This window comes from Chiloscyllium punctatum, chromosome 6, assembly GCF_047496795.1.
Source record: "Chiloscyllium punctatum isolate Juve2018m chromosome 6, sChiPun1.3, whole genome shotgun sequence".
Classification (NCBI taxonomy): Eukaryota; Metazoa; Chordata; class Chondrichthyes; order Orectolobiformes; family Hemiscylliidae; genus Chiloscyllium; species Chiloscyllium punctatum.
The window spans coordinates 97073797-97093048 of record NC_092744.1 but is presented as its reverse complement, the minus strand read 5'-3'; the positions used below and the strand labels follow the sequence as shown (position 1 = coordinate 97093048).

The 19252-nt window shown below is 44.2% G+C and overlaps 1 non-coding gene across 1 annotated transcript; it reads right to left on the bottom strand.

Annotated features, from left to right (window-relative positions):
• Nucleotides 1-9316: 9316 nt before the first annotated feature.
• trnas-gcu (transfer RNA serine (anticodon GCU)) lies at nt 9317-9398 on the bottom strand. Its single transcript has one exon. It is a non-coding gene; the product is annotated as a tRNA-Ser (tRNA).
• Nucleotides 9399-19252: the final 9854 nt, after the last annotated feature.

Genomic DNA, 19252 nt, shown 5'->3' with positions numbered 1-19252 from the left:
TTCACTAAAGGCCTTGAGGGAAAAAATCAGCTGTCCATGCTGGCCTCCATGTGACTCCAGACCGCTAGGCAATATATGCAGCAGAGCCACACTGCATGCTGGTGCAGAATGTTAAAAAAAGGTTCATTTGACTCTACCTCGACAATTGTCTGCAGTTCACGTAAGTCCAGGGATGTGATCACACTGGGAAAGCTGCAGAAGAGATTCACTCGGATAGTGTCTAGGCTGAAGAGATTTGGTCATGAAGAGAGACAGGATAGACTGGGGTTGGTTGTCACGGTGCAGAGACATTGGGAGAAGGCAGGGTTCAGATGTACAAAATAATGAGGGGTGTGGATAAGGTAGACTGAAAGTAACGTTTCCCATCGACGGAGAGATCGATCACAGGGGGGCAGAAATTTAATGAGAAAGACATAAAGGTTTAAGTAGATGTGTGGAAAAGCGTTATAGGCCGGCGGGTGTTGGAATTTGCAACACTGTGTCTGTTAGGGTCAGGGAGGCAGGAACCCTGAGAAACTGAAGAAATATTCAGATGTGAATATGTTCTGCCAATACTATAAGGCTATGGGCTAAACGATTCGAGTCGTTAAGCAGTTGTTTTTGACAAATGGAGTCACAACGGGCTGAGGGGTCTCCTTTGAAACTGTTGTCCTCGGTATTATAGTGGTTCGTGTCGCCGCATGTTATGTGGGAGATACGAGCTCAATTCCTCTATGGGGCAGTGCAAATGTTTTAAAACTGTCGCTAATATCTAAAGCGCGGGTTATTAATACCTGTCCTTCCATTCTCCATGGGGCATGTCACAGGAAGGACAGTGCTGTCTGAATCAGCGTGGGGAAGGCCTGCAGCTCCCGGCGAGACAGTGTCAGTGGAAGTACAAACACGTGACTTCTGCAACCTGCACCGTGTGTCTGTATTTGGAATCTAAACCATTTAATAGAAAGAAGAAGAGAGCTGAAGAAGAAACAGGGTAAACCACTTCCAATGTGAGTACAGAAAGATTTTCCACAGCATCTTGAGGAAAACTGACAAACGGATCTGAGAAAGAGTTACACTCTCAGAACTGTTGTTTACAGAGGTGTTTTTGTTCCACTTATGCACTTAAGAAATTGAATAACAATTTAATTGAAGACTTGAAATGTTAGAACACACCAGGCGATCAGTCACGTGCGGGAAACTGTGTTTACAAGCCAGATGTTTGATGACTGATAATGATGCAATCGGCTGAAGGGCCTCTCGCCATGCTTTTAAAAACTCAATGACTGTCAATTTTCAACTGAACCAATAAGGCAAAAACAAAGTCACCAAGAAAATTTGTAAACTTTGTATATCTCTTCCTTGGTGCGAATGTGTTCAAATTCAGCTGTCTCACTGCTATTTCCCAACGTTGATTTCCAGTCAGGGGAAAATATTTGTTGTTCCGCTTGAAAGTCGTAAATTGAACATGAATTCTTGACATTACAAAATAGCAAAGATATCAGTGCTGTCAGAGCCAGGGAGAATTTCATATCGGAGATGAGTTCAAATGGAAATAAACGTTGAAATCAGTTGCCTTTGCCTGCTCAGACTCAGTACGACAAAAAATAATGCTTACTGAGACATTCAGTTTTTTTCAAGGATTTGATAAGTTGAATGACCAAAGGTTGGTTCTGTGACCAGAATGCCTTGGATCGAATGACTTGGAGATGCAGGTTTTGGACTAGGGTATGCAAATTTGAAAATCACAGAACATGAGGTTATAGTCCAGCAGGTTAAATTGGAAATACTAGCTTTCGGACTGCTGCTCATTCATCAGGTGGTTGTGGAATACACAGTTGAAAGACACAGAATTTAAAGCGCAAGTTTACAGTGTGATGGAACTGAAAGTGTACGTTGAACAATACCTTCATTTATGCTAAGTTTCACATCTGTTAGAATAACCATGTTAGCTTCACTTCTTTCATTTGTAAAGCGCCAAACTCTTTATTTAAAAGTTACATTCTCAGGTGTGCTTGAAGAATTGGTGTCAGTCCCAGTGTGCTGTTGTCTGTTCCGTAATGTTTAGACTGATTCTAATTTTATAAAATGAGTTACCAGAGACTGACATGGATTCATGCAGTTTTTGACCAAAGTGCAATGTAACTCTGCAAGTACAAATTCACCCCACATTCGTATATATGCGACCGTGTGTGTATGTGTAGGAGGGTCGCTCTGTGGAGATAGGGCAATGGGATCACCTGGACTGTGACATGAACCCAAGGTCGCAGTTGAGGTCATCAACATTGGTTCCGAAATTTGCTCACAGCCTCTGCTAAGGCACATTTAGCTGCTGCCTGTGTCGAAGTCCGCCTTGGAGGATTGTCACCTGAAGGTCTGAGGTCGAATGTCCTGGACCACGGAAGTGCTCTCCAGCTGGGAAGGGGCACAACTGTCTGTGATTGATGTGCAGTTCCATTCATCTGTTGCTGTACCCTTTGCTCGGTTTCACCAATGTACCATGCCTCAAAACATCCTTGCCTGCAGCGTGTTTTTTTTTTAGATTAGATTACTTACAGTTTGGAAACAGGCCCTTCGGTTCAACAGGCCACACCAACCCGCCAAAGCACAACCCACGCAGATCCATTCCCCTACACCTAACACTACGGGCAATTTAATATGGCCACTTCACCTAACCTGCACATTTTTGGACTGTGGGGGCAAACCGGAGCACACCCACACAGACACTGGGAGAATGCGCAAACTCCACACAGTCAGTCGCCTTAGGCGGGAATTAAACCTGGGTCTCTGGCGCTGTGAAGCAGCAGTGCTAACCATTGTGCGGAGATTAGCGTCAGCCTAAACATTATGGCACGGACACAGTACACAGGGACTAACACCTTCAAAATATTATCGGGGCTGACACTATTTGTTAAAGTTCACCTGAGAATGTGACTTTCAAATAAAGTTTTGCAAATTACATAAGAAAGAAGTGAAGCTAACATGGTCATTCTAAAAGATAGAAGATTTAACAATCAATCAAGATATTTTTCAATGCATAATTTGAATTACATCACACTGTAAACTTTTGCTATAAGTTCTGTGTCTTATAACTGTGTACTCCACGAACACCTGATAGAGGAGCAGCTCTTCACAAGCTAATGCTTCCAATTAAACCTATTAGACTATGACCTGGTGTTGTTTGATTTATAACTTCCTATTAGAATGCGGATCTCACAATTAAAACAGAGGTGAGGAAGCTTTTCATATCTCAGGCAGTTCTGGATCTGTGGAATTTCTTGTAGCAGAAGGCTGTTGAGGAAGTGTCATTTAGGTGAAATGAGGCTGAGATCGCCAGATCTTCAAACCGCACAGACATCAAGCGTTATGAGTAAAGGAAAGAAAGTGCAGTTCAAGGTTATCCGATCAGATATGAAACCATTCAATAGCGGAGCAGATTTGATGGCCTGAATGTTGTCTTTCTGTTCCTAAAATTGTTGGCCTTAATATGAAGCTGCAAAACCGACCTGGGTAAAACGTGCCAAATTTTAAAAAAGCGTGGTCCCCCGGGAGCACTGAACCGAGGTGAAATGAACAAAGAACATCACAAATGGCAGATAATATGGATAATTGATCCGGAGTGAGCAGTATACCAAGGTAAACAGGAAAACCGATAATCAGTATCGACATTGAAACTGGCTCCACGAGGCATGTAGTTAACTCTCACAAACCACCATTCCCCTTCCATTTTAGTGACGCCCCCTCCAATCTTCATTAAAACTGATTGAACGTGAGGCACTTGCAGCTGACGTTGCTGATGCGGAACTGTAACATACAGGGAAGCGGTTCTGACTGCTGCACAACATCATTCTGCTTCGAAGGATCAGGCAGTATTTCACATCGATTACTGTACATGTTAACATTTAACATGCCATGACAGTGAAAACATTGAATCCTCATCACTATACTACCAGGGAAGATTTCTGTTAACACCACCCTGGACACCATGAGATTCATCATTCTATTCTCTCATCCTTCTGTGCATGATGCCCTCGGATCTATTCCAGTCTTGTTGTTTGGCTTATAACACTGAGGCTAAGCAATCATCTGTTGCATTGAAGTTTCTAATGTATGAGACCTTACCTCTGAGCTGGCAATGTGCTGGCTCAGTGGTGATAACACTGGCCTTGTAAACGAGAAGAATGTTTGAAATAACCCATTCCTGTTTGTCAGTCCAAGAACTTGAGGAAAACCGTTCGACAGGACAGGAAATAGCGGGCGTGAGCACCGATCTAGTTTTACTGCAAGAACGTGGTGAGACAGTATAAACTACAGAGTAATGGGAAACAATGGGCAAGGAACACTGCGACGTGAGAGGCTGGATAGTTCCTTTCTTGGCTGTAACCAGACACTGGTGTTGAAGTCTGAAATTGGACAACATCAGCCAAGCAGGCGAAATCTTACTTTTTGTTCGTTTTCTCCCGAGGCCTGTTTCACTCTTGGGGAAATGTGCCTGCGTGCCTCATTCTGTGCGTAAAAATGGGCTTCAGTTCCCCGACTGGGTGTGAACATATTTTTCCCATCTCAAACCTCAATCCCATTTATTGCATCTTACAAGATTAAAACGTTCCAGGGTAATTAGCATTGAGATGAACACGTGAAACATCAGAGTTTACAAGGTTACAGACCAGGTGCTGGGAAGGGAAATGATGGGACCCATTTCTGTGCTGTAAACACTTGATTACTCATTCATTTTTGAGGGGAAACATATCTGCAGTGACATAATTTTTAAAAACTGTGTTATGAGGAAACGGTGCAACAGTTTCTGCCCTCATCCCTGGTGGCCTAGTTGTTAGTATTCGGCGCCTTAACTGAGTGGCCTGGGTTTCATTACCGTTCAGAAAATCAGGAATTCTTGTCCCTGAAGCAGAGAGATCAGCTGTATCAGGAATCTGTTTAATGCCTTACATCAGTCAATACCCTAGCCCTTGAAAGAAGGGAAAAGTGCCTTCCTCCTCTCTGCGCAGTCGGACATTTCATACTTCATTCTCCTCTGAGTCCACTTCCCAAAGAGTTTCAAATACTGTCAAAACTGAGTCTCAGCTATTTTCTTTCTGTGCTTTTCATACACAGAAGCTGCAGCGATTGAATGGGTTGGTATCTGAAAATGAAACGTACCTATGAACAATGTGCGTTGCTATTTCAGGATTGTTTTCTCTGACAGCGCTGGGACATGCCTGATGTTCTCTATGATATGGAAATGGCAGTGTTTGAGTTGGGTAGACAAAGTAAAAAATTACACAACATCGGAGCTTAGTCCAGCAGGTTTATTTGGAAGCACGAGCTTTCAGAGAGCCGCTCCTTCATCAGGTGGGTGTCTTTCTGCCGAAACTTGATGTATGTGTCAACGTGCGTGATCTTTTGGAAGATCATCTGGACTTTAACCGATCGTTCGTGGTGTCGAGGGTACCCCTGACTTGGATGTGTTGATGTTGGACTGGGGTGGACAAATTTGAAAATCACGCAAAGCCAGATTAGAGTCCAACAATTGTCAACCATCTGTCGAAGAAGCTGTTGCTTTCAAATACGCCTGTTCAATGAAACTTGGTGCTGTGGGATTTTTGACTCTGATTGTCCTTGGTAATGTTTATCTTATCGAAGACAGTGAAATAATTTTCGTTCGTAGAGATGAAAATTCCAAATATTATCCACCTCAGTGTAACAAAAAAAAAGCTTGGATGTACTGTGAATCTCCACAACGCTCTTGCGCCAAGTACATTTCGAACCTATAACCATCTCATCCGTAGCCAGGTATACGAATGGTTGTAACACTGGCCAGATGCACAGCTGAGATTTTACACTCTGCAGACCTTTGGTGTTAACAAGGACATGAGCAATAACTGTAACAGTCCCAATACGAACAAAAATCAAACATAATCACCATCAATTATTCACTTCAAGTTGTCCTCAAATAAAACTACCATTCACAATCTGATCGGCCATTCAACGAGATCACTGCTGATCGAGGAAATTTCAACTTATTTTGCTGCGTTTCCACTATAATTCCACTATAATTCGAGGTAAACTCCAGCCTAATGACAATATCGCATTTCTGACAATTTTCATATTTAGATTGCGTCAATGACCTGTTCATATTTGCAGGAAATAAGTCACATTAAATGAGTGAAGAAGTCCTTTTGGTGATGTAATCCAGTGTAGAGTCGGTCAGAAAAGAAAAGTCAAAGACCTGAAACATCACTCGCATTTCTCTCTATATTACTGCATGTTCCTGAGCTGAATATTTCCAGGACTTGACTTCAATATCTAAAGAATTTTTTTTTTCCCACGACAGCTTCTTCATAAATCAACTAACATCTGAGGTGTTGAGACTTATTTTACTTCAGATTAAATTGGTTGAATATCCTTTCCCCCAGCCTAATATCCCAATCCTCCCTCCTCTTCCATGTATATACAAGCTGCTCCAGGTGAGGTTGCAGCTCCCAACCTGACGTTCCATTGCTCCTTGCTGCTCCATGTCAATAGAAGCTGCTGCAAGTAAGATTGGAACTCCCACTCTGATGTCCCAATGCTCCCTGCTGCTCCATGTCATTAAAAGCTGCTCTAGGTGAGAGTGGAGCTCCCAGACTGATCTCGCAAAGCTCCCTGCTCCATTTCAAATGAAGCTGCTCCAAATGAGATTGGATCTTGTGGTCTGATGTCCCAATGCTCTCTGCTGCTCCATGTCATGAAAAGCTGCTCCAGATGAGGTTGGAGTTCTGAGACTGATCTTGCAAAGCTCCCTGGTCCATGTCAAAAGATGCTGCTCCAAATGAGGTTGGATCTCGAAGTCTGATGTCCCAATGCTCCCTGCCGGTCCATGTTAATAAAAGCAGCTCCAGGTGTGGTTGGACCTCCCAGTCTGCTGTCACAATGCTCCCTGGTCCATGTCTACAGACGCTGCTCCAGATGAGGTGGGAGCTCCCATCCCTGTCAGCTCCCTCACCTCTATACCATCATAGTAATATTGCTCACTGACCATTTCCACCACTGGAGCCATTGGTGGAATATCCGCACCAAGAAAACCTAATATTATTTTTCATCACCCCCGAATCATACTAAAATACTTCCTTTCTTCAACCTTATTTAGCATGTGCATATTGCAGTCAATCCGAAGTAAGATAATGGTGTTAATTGACGGATGTTCAATAAAAATTACATCTTATTTTTCATGTTGAGTAACTGCTACTTAAAAAGGACAATGCTTGTAATGAAATCACAGTTTTATTCCCTGTGAGTGAACGTGATTTGTATTATTTAAATTGAACTTGTTCGCTGTGTAAAATTTCAAAACAACATTGGTATTGTTGGCATTCACCTTGAAATGTGGTCATAGAGATGTCATTGAAATACACCCTTCAGTCCAACCTGTCCATGGCCGAACAGATATCCAAACCCAATCTAGTCCCACCCGCCAACACCCAGCCCATATCCCTCCATACCCTTCCTCTTCATATTCCCATCCAAAAGCCAGTTAAATGTTGAAATTGTACCAGCCACCACATCCTCTGGTAGCTCATTCCATACACCTACCACCGTCTGTGTGAAAACGTTGTCCCTTAGGTCTCTTTTATATCTTTCCCCTCTCACACTAAACCTATGCCCTCTAAGTCTGGACTCCCCGATTCCAGGGAAATACTTTGTCCATTTATCGTATTCATGCCCCTCATAACTTCGTAAACATCTATAAGGTCAGCCCTCAGCCTCCAATGCTCCAGTGGAAACAGCGCCAGCCTGTTCAGACTCCCCCGAACGCTCAAATCCTCCAACCCTGGCAACATCCTTGGAAATCCTTTCTGAACCCTTTCAAGTTTCACAATATCTTTCCAATAGACAGGAGACCAGAATTGCACGCAATATTCCAACAGTGGCCTAACCAATGCCCTGTACAGCCGCAGCATGTCCTCCCAACTACTGTACTCAATACTTTGACTAATAAAGGAAAGCATGCCAAACGCCTTCTTCCCTATCCTATCTACCTGCGTCTCCACTTTCAAGGAGCTATGAACCTGCACTCCAAGGTCTCTTTCTTCAGCAACATTCCCAAGCCCTTATCCTTATTTTTATAAATCCTGCTAAGATTTGCTTTCCCAAAATGCAGCACCTTACATTTATGCGAATTAAACTCCATCTGCCATTTCTTAGCCCATTGGCCCATCTGGCCAGATCCTGTTGTAATCTGAGGTTACCCATTTCGTTGTGCACTACACCTACAATTTTGGTGTCATCTCTAACTTACTAACTGTACCTCTTATGCTGATATCCAAATCATTTATGTAAATTATAAGAAGTCGAGGACCCAGCACCGATCACTGTGGCACTCCACTGGTCACAGGCCTCCAGTCTGAAAAACAACGCTCCACTGGCACCCTCAGTCGTTTACCTTTGAACTAGTTCTGTATCTAAGTGGTTGGTTCTCCCTTTATTCCATGAGATCTAACCTTCCTAATCAGTCCTCCATGAAGTCCATATAGATCACATCTTCTTCTCTGCCCTCATCAATCTTCTTTGTTACATCTTCAAAAAACACAATCAAGTTTGTGAGACTTGGTTTCCCATGAAAGCCATGTTAGGTATTAGAACGAAACGTCTGTTAATGACATTCGTTTAAAGACACTTTAGATGTTTATGCTGCATCATTCTGTGGTTATTGATCCACAGTTTACGTTCACTTCCTGCAGTTAACATGCTGATTTCTCCAGTTGTTCATAGTTCAGTGTGATGCATCCAGTGTGTGCATAACGAGAGGGAGCTTGCTTCCCACATCTTGTGTTTATCTGTGTCTTATATCCAGCCTTCATCAATGGCAAGAGCAAGGGGGAAAGGGCGAGATCAATGTGTAAGTCTGTCCATGCCAATCACGGCACCCACATCGGCAATTCTCTACTGTGCATTCACACCAGTTTTCTGTGCCGCTACACCCACCCCCTGCACCTTTTGAAATATTTCTATTATTTTGTGGTGTCTCTCTGTGCTCTTACCACCAAGATGAATCACTTCTACCCAACCTGCTCCAGATTTCATGTGACAAAACACTCATTAAGAATCCCATAGCATTAAAGATGCATATCGCATCTCTCGTTATTTGATTTCCCTGGATCTCTTTCATAAGATTAACGTTCACAGCAACTTGACTTGGAAAAGAAAATCGCGTTCCTTTTCATTATCCCCTTTCAGTCTACATTTCGTTAAGTTCAGGCATCAGTCTCAAATTAATCTTTGAGGTTTTATAATGTGGTCGATGCAGACAAACTAACCATTGGAGTTCCAATTTCAATACGACAGTATGGTAATCCGAAAATAGCGACGAGAGTGGGATTCGAACCCACGCGTGCAGAACACAATGGATTAGCAGTCCATCGCCTTAACCTCTCGGCCACCTCGTCGTGCATGCATGAAAGGATATGACATAATCTCCCAGACCATCACAATCTCATCACCTTTGGCCAATCTCCCATTCACAGCCTCCAACCTCATTGTCCATGAACCCCACACTGCCCGATTCTACCTCCTTCCTAAGACCTGCTGTCTCTGCCTGCGCCTGTTTGACCCGACTCATCTCTTCCTACGTCAACACCTTCCTGTCTCCCCAGTCCAGGAAATTCGCACCTACGTTTGTGACACCACTTATGTACTTAATCTCACTAAAGACTTCTGTTTCCCTGGTCGACAACGCGTCATCTTCGCCTTGGAGATCCAGTCCATCTGCACATCCATCTGCCATGACGAAAGTCTCCAAGCCCTCTGGTTCTTCATCTCGCCCCATCCCAACTTGTACCCTTCCACCGACACCCTCATCCTGCTGGCTGAACTGGTCCTCACCCTCAACAACTTTTCCTTCCAATCCTCCCACTTCCTCCAAACCAAAGGGGTAGCCATGGGCACCCACATGTGACCGAGCTATACCTGCCTGCCTGTTTGTCAGATATGTGGAATTATCCATGTTTCGCAGTTACTCTGGCACCTCTCTCCACTTGATCCTCTGCTACATTGATGAATGTGTTGGGCGTCACTTTTGTGCTCCCACGAGGAGGTTGAACAGTTCACCAACCAACACCTTTCACCCCGACCTCAAATTCACCTGGATCTTCTTGGCAACTCCCTTCCATTTCTTGGAATGACCAATGACAGACATATATTAAACCCCACTGACTCCCACAGCTAACAATACTACACCTCCTCCCACCCCACCTCGTGTAAAAACAGAATCCCTTATTCCTAATTCCTCCGCCTCTAGTGCATTTCTTCCCAGGATGACCAATTCCACCTCAGAAAGTCCAAGTTGGTCTCCATGCCCGCCAGTGCATCTCCTCCACTTCACTCACCACCGCCCTTAAACCCCACCCCTCCCGCAACAAGGACAGAATCCCATGGTTCTCAACTTTCATCCCACCAAACTCAGCATAAATCATATAAGACTCCACCACTTCTGCAATCTCCAAACAGACCCCACTATCAGGTATATATTTCCCTCCACACACCTATCAGCATTCTGAAAAGACCATTCTCTCCACGAACCCCTTGTCAGGTCTACAACCCCCAATAAACACACACCCCACTTCTGGCATATTTCACTGCCACCGCAGGAAGGGTAAAAGCAGCTCCCACACCACTCCATTCATCTCCGTCTAAGGCACAAAGGGATCCTTCCACTTCAGTTAGAAATTCACCTACAACTTACAATGTCATCTACTGCATCTGTTGAATCCAGTGTGGTCTCCTCAACAGTAGGGAGACAGGACACCTTCTTGCAGATCATTTCAGAGAACATCTTTGGGACACCCGTTCCCAGCAACTTCACCATCCAGTGACTGAACACTTCAACTCCCCCTCCCACTGCATCAAAGAGTGCAGGTCCTGGGCCTCCTTCAGCGCAAAACCATAACCACCGAATACCTGGAAGACGAACGCCATATATTGCGCTTTGTGACTCTGTCACCTCACGGGATAAGTGTGGATTTGAACAGTTTCCTCATTTCCCTTGCCCCAAGTCCCAAGCCTCAAAATTGGCACGGCCCTCTGAACCCATTACATCACTGTTCCTTCTGAACTTTCATCTTCTCCCTCACCTTCATCCAACCACCGCTTTCCCCCATCCCCCCCATCCCCAAATCCCTTCCAATTATCTCTCAGTCCCGACTCACAAACCTTATTCTTGTTGAAGGGCTTATGCCTGAAATGTGCATTCTCCTGCTCATCAGATGCTGACTGACCTGCTGTGCTTTTCCAGCACCACACTCCAGACTCTGATCTCTAGCATCTGCTGTCCGAACTTTCTCCTAGGAATAATCAATGACCTCGGAGTGAAGATGTCCCTGGATTGCATTGATCACAGTGTGTCTGAGTTTTGCGTTTATTTTGGGTGAGGGCAGGCTGGATCTGAGACGAGCACTTAACACCCAGACAACGGGAATGGTATCAGATACAGACGTTAGGGCGGGCTGAAGTGAAGTGGAAAATTCAGTCAGAAGGTGGATCAGTACAAATGCATCATATCACCCAGACTGTAAAAGACACGCAGAAGGAGCAAATCAACTTCAGTGCAGGCACAATGACAGATACAGTGGAAAGAAGACAATACAATACACTGAGATGGAGTGGAATTATTTATGAGAAAGAATTCAATATTGAAGCTATTTTACATAAAGATTGCCCTCACATTGGAAAAAGGAATTTCCTGCAGTGTAACGGTGATATTTGCCTGTGACATCACAATGCTGAGAGACACTGACATATTATCAACTGTAGTAGCGTGGCCTAGTGAAAGCATGATCGGCCCATCAATCAGAATTCAATACTTCAAAGCTCTCCTCTGCGCTGTACAACCTATTTGCTGCTCCTGTCGTCAGATCCCAATCGCTTCACAGTGTATCTTTTTCTGCTTCCTGCCTCACGTAAACACTTGAAACATGATCCAATCCCCAGTGTTTCCGCTTTAACCCATATTTTGTAACTCCCGCGCTGACACAGGTACGAGTGACCAATTGGCCTTTTTGAGCGCTCGCACTCTGTATGATCTGTGCACTGTATCTGATCCGCAGGACACACTGCAGAAATTATCCCATCCCAGCGGACTGAGCTGCCTCCATTGATAGAGCTGTCTCCATTGGTGGAGTATCACACAGTAACAGCCAACATCTTTTGATGTCATCCTCGAAGGTACTTTCTCCAAAAAAAAGGAAGACTGCGGGAAACTGCTGTCGTCAGCACGATGTACAGAGGCCCAGCGGGAGCCTTGTGGGCCACAAAACCAGAAATCAATGGATAAAAAGATTCTTCTTTTTAGAAGAATCCAATTCAGACCATCAGGTGAACACTTCCTGGGGAGAAAATGGATGTGGGAGAGCTGACAGTCTCAACTGGTTCCAGCATTTACAATCTTGGTCCGTGTGACAACAAAAGCAGAAACCTGGAACTGTTTATCTTGCTTCTGAAAAACAGGTTATTAAATTTTGAAGAGCATTGATATTTCTCCCTGATGTTCATGAAATGATCAAGAGCAGAGTACGGTTCCCTGACTTCTGGGTTATGGACTGTGATATTCTGCTGACATGATCTGAACACATATAAAGAAATGACTCAGTGACAAGATCTGCTGAATTGGATTCCGTGAAGAACAGAAACCGATGTAATGAAAAGAGCCACAAGAGCGGGAATGCAGCAAATTATTTTCCAGACTCGAGAAGAGTGCACAGTGCTCTTTCCAGGGGTCAATATCTGTGCAAGTTGACCGAAACAGCGTTGGGTGTTATTGTAAAGCATCTTTTGTATAATGGTGCAAAAGCACGGAACTTTTGTATAGAGAGGATAACTTCAAAATCCCCAAAGAGGCAAAACACACAAATGAGGTAAAGAACAAAGTAACCACACAAATTGGTGTTACGCCATGGAGTAAACTTCCCTGCTCAAATTTCGTTCAAAATCGCTCTCTGTCTAATTCCTAAGACTGATATTCGAACAGTGAATGGTCTATGTCAATAAAAACTGCTCTGATCTCACAACTTCAGCATTTCATACCTAACCGCTTAAGTATGACTGGCAATAGTAATTGATCCCTCACTGTGTTACTTCAGCACACGTCGAGAACAAATAACTATAAGAGCAACAGTCATGTATGTAACTGGGATTTGACCCGATTCTGTTGCAACCAATCGATTCAGCTGTAATTGAAATTGTTTCCACCGTTCCTGTGTCGGTTATAGGTTGCATAGCTTAGTGGTGAGTTTTCATTCATTGAATTGGACCCAGCATCCTTTCTCAGGTTGAAATATACAGGGATATAAAGACATGATGAAAGACACGGTCAGTGTTTACTGGACTATGAAGACGCGAGGAATGACACGGCCATGATACCATGTCGTTATTAACGATGGAAATGAGGTTTACTGGTAGATAAAGCCACGAGAAATGAAAAGAGGGGGTTTAAAGGGATGGTAGCATTAAATAAGGAATAATGCGGGAGAACTCAGGAAAGACTTAGTTGTGCCCGAAGAGAGGTTATTCAGCTGATGTGTTAATTTGTTACGAGTAAACACGAGGGAAATTCCGTCGTTTAGATGAGTGGAAACTAGACGTTAGAACTTCAAACACATCGGGACATGATAACGAAGGTTGGAAAGCGAATGCAAGCAGACAAGGCATGAATTATATTAGATTAGATTAGATTAGATTAGATTACTTATAGTTTGGAAACAGGCCCTGTTGAGCAACAAGTCCACAACGACCCGCTGAAGTGCAATCCACCCAGACCTATTCCGCTACATTTACCCCTGCCCCTAACAGTACGGGCAATTTAACACAGCTAATTCACCTAACCTGCACATGTTTGGACTGTGGGAGGAAACAGGAGCACCCTGAGCAAACCCACGCAGCCACAGGGAGAATTAAACAGCGACAGTGATTCTGGACTTCCTGGATGGAGATGCAAAATGGAAACATTCTCGAATTGGTTAACATTCATAGGAAAGAAATTGCATAACACCTGCAAGTGAAAATGTTAAGTATAAGAACAGCTGGTGGAGTTGGAAGGTGCAGCAACTCATTCGACATGAAATATTTAATACTGTAAATGCACTGAGCTGTTTGGTTTAGCTCTGCATTGAATGGAAGTCAGTTAGCTCAGTCCATTGACTAACTGGTTTAAGAGAAAAATGAGACCAACAGCGTGGGATTAATTCTCTCACTGTCTCAGGTTTCCACAAGGATCATCATGTCCCTCGCTCACCTGGTCTGTAATACTGTGGTGACTCTAGTGAGCAAGATTTGGCCTGTCGATGTAAAATATCATTGTCATTGCTATCTGTCGTCTTGAACATTTGGTCATAATCAACCGAAAGGGGAGTGAGTCCAATTAATTCTCTTTTATCTCCGCTTGAAAAATCCTGCACGAAGACTCAACCTGATTCCAGTTTGATCCTTTGTTCCTCCCAACAGCAAAACTACTTTCCCAGATCCTTTACCAGGTTTACTGACAACAGTCAAACTCCACAAGGAGTTAAATCTTATACTTTCGATTGATTGAATGCGCTGTGCAGCTTGCAGGAAGTTGAATGATGTGAAACGATTTTTACAGACTTTCCCAGGATGTAATCCAGTGCTGGGTCAGCAATTTTAGGAAGGTCATCAAGCTAAAACTTCACCTCTGGTTCTCTATACACAGATGGATATTCACCTGGGGAATATTTGCAGATTTTCTATTAATAATTGGCATATTTAACAACGGCAAAACATTTCCCCACATCAGAAACTGGAATTTCCAAGCCAATACTACTTTACTCAACATTGTTTCCAACTGCGCTTCAGTCTGATACTTCAATAATCCCTGGTAACAGCATCTTTAGATAAGCATTGAACTTACAACCTTGGCATGTTATGCACCTTTAAGTATACGGCGCGGACGAATTGTGTGACTGGAGCCGCAGACAGCGAACCTGTCATGTGACCTTCACGTACCTTGGGAACTGTAACTCAACTGCTCTAGTTTTGCTGTGATTATTATATTCCCTACAGTATGGAAACAGACGCTTCGGACCCAAAAGTCCACACCAACCCTCCGAATAGTAACCCAACCAGAAACATTTCCCCTCTGACAAATGTACTATGGGCAATTTAGAATGACCAACTCACCTGACCTGCACAACCTTTGGACTATGGGAGGAAACTGGAACATCCGGAGAAAACCCACACATTCACGGGAGAATGTGCAAACTCGACACAGACAGTCCACCGAGGCTAGAATCGAACTTTAGACCCTGTTGAGGCAGCAGTACAAACCATTGGACCACAACACTGTGGGATCTTTGGTGGTGGTGTGCTGCCCCACTGGTACCTCAGTCACTCACCCTGCTTCATTTCACTGAACCGTCTGGTTCTGAAATTAAAGCTATTGCAGACAAGGTGAAACTGACATGAACCTGTGATTATTGAAGCATCAGGTTCACGAAAAGGATAAAAAAAAGGGACACCAAAAATGTGAAAAAAATACACAACATTGAAAAATGGGTTTCTGTTGGTTCTGGGGTGGTTACAGACAATGTTAAATTGCCGCTGTCGCAGGGATTGTCCTTCGATCGGCTTCATTCGGCACAGAATTCGAATCAATGAAAGTTCGCCAAATTCCTTCTGAAAATTCATACAGGTAACATGAAATATTTTGCTTTCAGTAATAGTCTTCACTATTCCTACATTCAAAAACACGTTGCACAGTTTGCATGAATACTGAAGATGTAAGAATGTTATGCAATAACAAAAATCAATTACAGTTTAAATCGTAAAGTAGGAAGAATTCACAGAAAGTCTCAGCATGACAGAAATTCACGTGACAAGAACTGCAGCCCAGCAGAATGGAAACCTGTCCCTGAATCCCAATATCCACACGTTTGCTTGCTCCATGTACCCAGTTGGAAACCTGTGTGAAGGAGCACGCAGTCTGACAGAGCACCTGAGAGAATCCTTCACTGTCTGATCTAAAGCAGCAATAGGAGCTGTCTGTTCTGGCTGTGAGAGCGGTGGGGTAAAGAGGAGGACTTTGATATTCCGTTGTGTAGGTTCACATTGCCCCCATCAGGTTAATTTTGAAAACCTTCTGTAAGAAACAGCACAGAAAGACAGGAACAGTAGGAGGCTTGTCCAAATACGTGTCCTACACACCGTTTGATATCATCATGGCTGACCAAACACGTCAATGTCTTTACCCAGCTCATCCACAACATCCTGCCACAGAACGGGATAAAGACATTTAAGCAATCGAACATTTCTATGCATTTGGGAGGGAAATGTGTTTAGAGACAATGGGTTTCTGCACGAAATTTGCAGGTTTTGCGAGTGAGCATCTGGTTCTGGTCTGATCATGATTCCGTGAAAACTCACAACCAAGAAGGTAAGGAATTGCCTCTGGTCAGTAGCAGGGACAAGAACTCCAGAAGACAGGAATTGGCGATGAATCAGCACAACAGTCAATGATTCAGCTGAAAACTGAACTAAACTCCAATTCTGGTGCGGTTCAAATTCACAAACTTTGTGGTGCAATGAAAAGCCTGTTAGATTTCTACAAATTTGGTAAATTTGCTATTCTCAGTCGTGACCACACTACAGCCGCATCTCCATAACCCCAGCTCAACCTGACTGAGTTCACACTATTTAAAGCTACCATTTCACAGGCCTTACTGAAAAGTTTCCAGCTTCATTCTTGCCCCATTGAAGGCGGCTCTCAATCAACTAATGTTTCTTCATCTCAATTATTGCATGTCATTCTCTACCATCATCTTGAACTTTACAATAAAATGATCGCTGTGCCCCAAAACCATCCCCTACCGACAGTGGATCCACTTGCACCACCTCTTTCCCAAATAGCAGGTCTCTTGGGTTCTCTTGTGCTGGACACATACTCCTGCAGTCAGCTCTCTTCCATGTAATCCTGGAACACTTGCACCTCGTGACTCTTCACCACCAGCATCTCTGTCTATATCTGGATAAATTAAGTTTCTCGGTAGAACTAATCTGTAGTATTGTCATCGCTCTGAAATGACCCTGCATATTTATTCACTCCAGCATTTCTTTGGTTGCTGGCCGACAGACTGTACCTCACAGTGTAATTGTATACTTTTTGTTCTGTAGCTCCAGCCAAATTCATTCTGTCCTTGGATGGATCGTCTTTCTCTTGGACTCCTTAACTAACGCTAATCTAAATCAATACTTCTACCTTCAACCTTTCCCTTCCCTTCTATCATTTTGGAATCCTTTATACTCAGCAATATTTAACACCCAGTCCTGCCATTCTTGAGCCAGCTCTCGGTGATCAATCCATCAGATTTCCACACACCAATCTGCATCTGGAACTCCCCGCACTCCGGGTATTCATGTCTATGCAGAGAACCTCAGATTAAGGCTTTCTTTCTTACTCCATCTTCCACTGATAAACTTGTTGCCGTAAATTAGTACCAACCACATCCCCCATTATTTTGAGAATCCTGGTAGGCTACTCTACGATTCCTGTTTGTTCCTAAGCACACACCAAGTTATTTTCAACCCCTCCCACACACCCCGTATGACATTTAGTCCCAGCTCTGTGGCGTTAGCACATCCGGCTTGTACAGTTGCTGCCTTCCCCAGAACCAGTCCCAATTTCCCAGAAATCTGAAACCCTTCCTGCTGCATCATCATTCCAGTGACAGTGTCATCTACCTAAAACTCCGAGTTCTGTTCTCACTTGGACACGGCACTGGGAGTATTCCAGGGATTGCCACATTTGAGGTCCCGCTTGTAGCCATCCACTTAGCTCGCTAAATTCTGATGCCCAGACCACTTCACCCTTCCTACCCAGGTCATTCCGACCAACTTGGACATGACATTTGACTGTTCACTGGCCCTCGGACGAATGTCCTGCAGACACAGTGACATTCGTAACCCCACTTTTCCTGGAATTATATACATGCTGACATCGTCTTCAATTTCCTGTCTCCCCTGTGCCTTTTGCTCCTCCTTCCTCTTCTGTACATTTAGGCTGCTTGTGGTACCACAGACATGGCTCTGACTACACTCACCTGAGCAGCCAACACCTACATCAGCTTCCAAACTGGGAAACTTAATTGGGAGGGAGACATCAGGCTATTCCTGGATTCCCTGACTGTTTCTCTTCAACTGCCTAGTCCCCTATTCCCTTCCGTATTCCAGGCCGTCATGTCTGCAGTCTGATCTGCTCTGTATGTGTGCTATCCCCCTAACTCTCAGCATGACCGTCTCTCGTCACTGTCTGAGCTCCAAGACCCAGTGTTCATCCAGGACATCAGCAGGGGCTATGACTTCCCAATGTAACAGAACACATTTTCCACCTGACAAATATGTCTTGCCATGTCGTGAAATGCAACATGTCTAGTGTAACTTAACTAATTACTTAGAATGAAGTTAACATCAGGGAAATAACAATATGGTTAAGTCCCTTATCCAACTGTGGCTTACTGAGGGAAATTTACTATACTAGCTCAGAATTTGACTTCGCCCTCTTATTTCTGTGCTCAACCCTTATTTCAGAAGTTGAAAAAATAAATTTGCTAACTTATAGCAATTAACGTACAGTTGCTTATAACGGTGCATTTATCAGCCAATGAACTTACAGCCTTTTCTGTGATGGCTCTTGCACTTCTGTCAAACTCAGTGCAGGCAGGTCCCAGCAGCAGAAAGTTATCTCTGTGACTCCCACGTACGTGTAATCCTCCAGCTCCCACTCCACTCTGCTCCCTCACAGTGTCACCGTCTCTGTGACTCCCAGGGACGTGTAATCCTCCAGCTCCCACTCTACCCTAGGCCCTCACAGGGTCACAGTCACGAAAACTCGCAGGTACGTGTAATCCTCCAAGTCCCATCCACTCTGCTCCCTCCCAGGGTCACCGTCTCTGTGACTCCCAGGTACGTGTACTCCTCCAGCTCCCACTCCACTCCACTCCCTCACAGGGTCACCATCTCTGTGATTCCCGGGTACGTGTAATCCCTCAAGGTCCCATCCACTTTGCTCCCTCACAGGGTCACCGTCTCTCTGACTCCCAGGTACGTATAATCCTCCAGCTCCCACTCCACTCCACTCCCTCACAGTGTCACCGTCTCTGTGACTCCCAGGCACAATTAGGCCTCGATCCTCAGTGCTGATTTATATCCTCCCACTTTGCTGCCTCTAACTCCCAGGTGTGAGTTAGCCTCAAGCCTCTGCTCCAAGTTGCTCCCTCACACGATCACTCCCTCTGTGGCT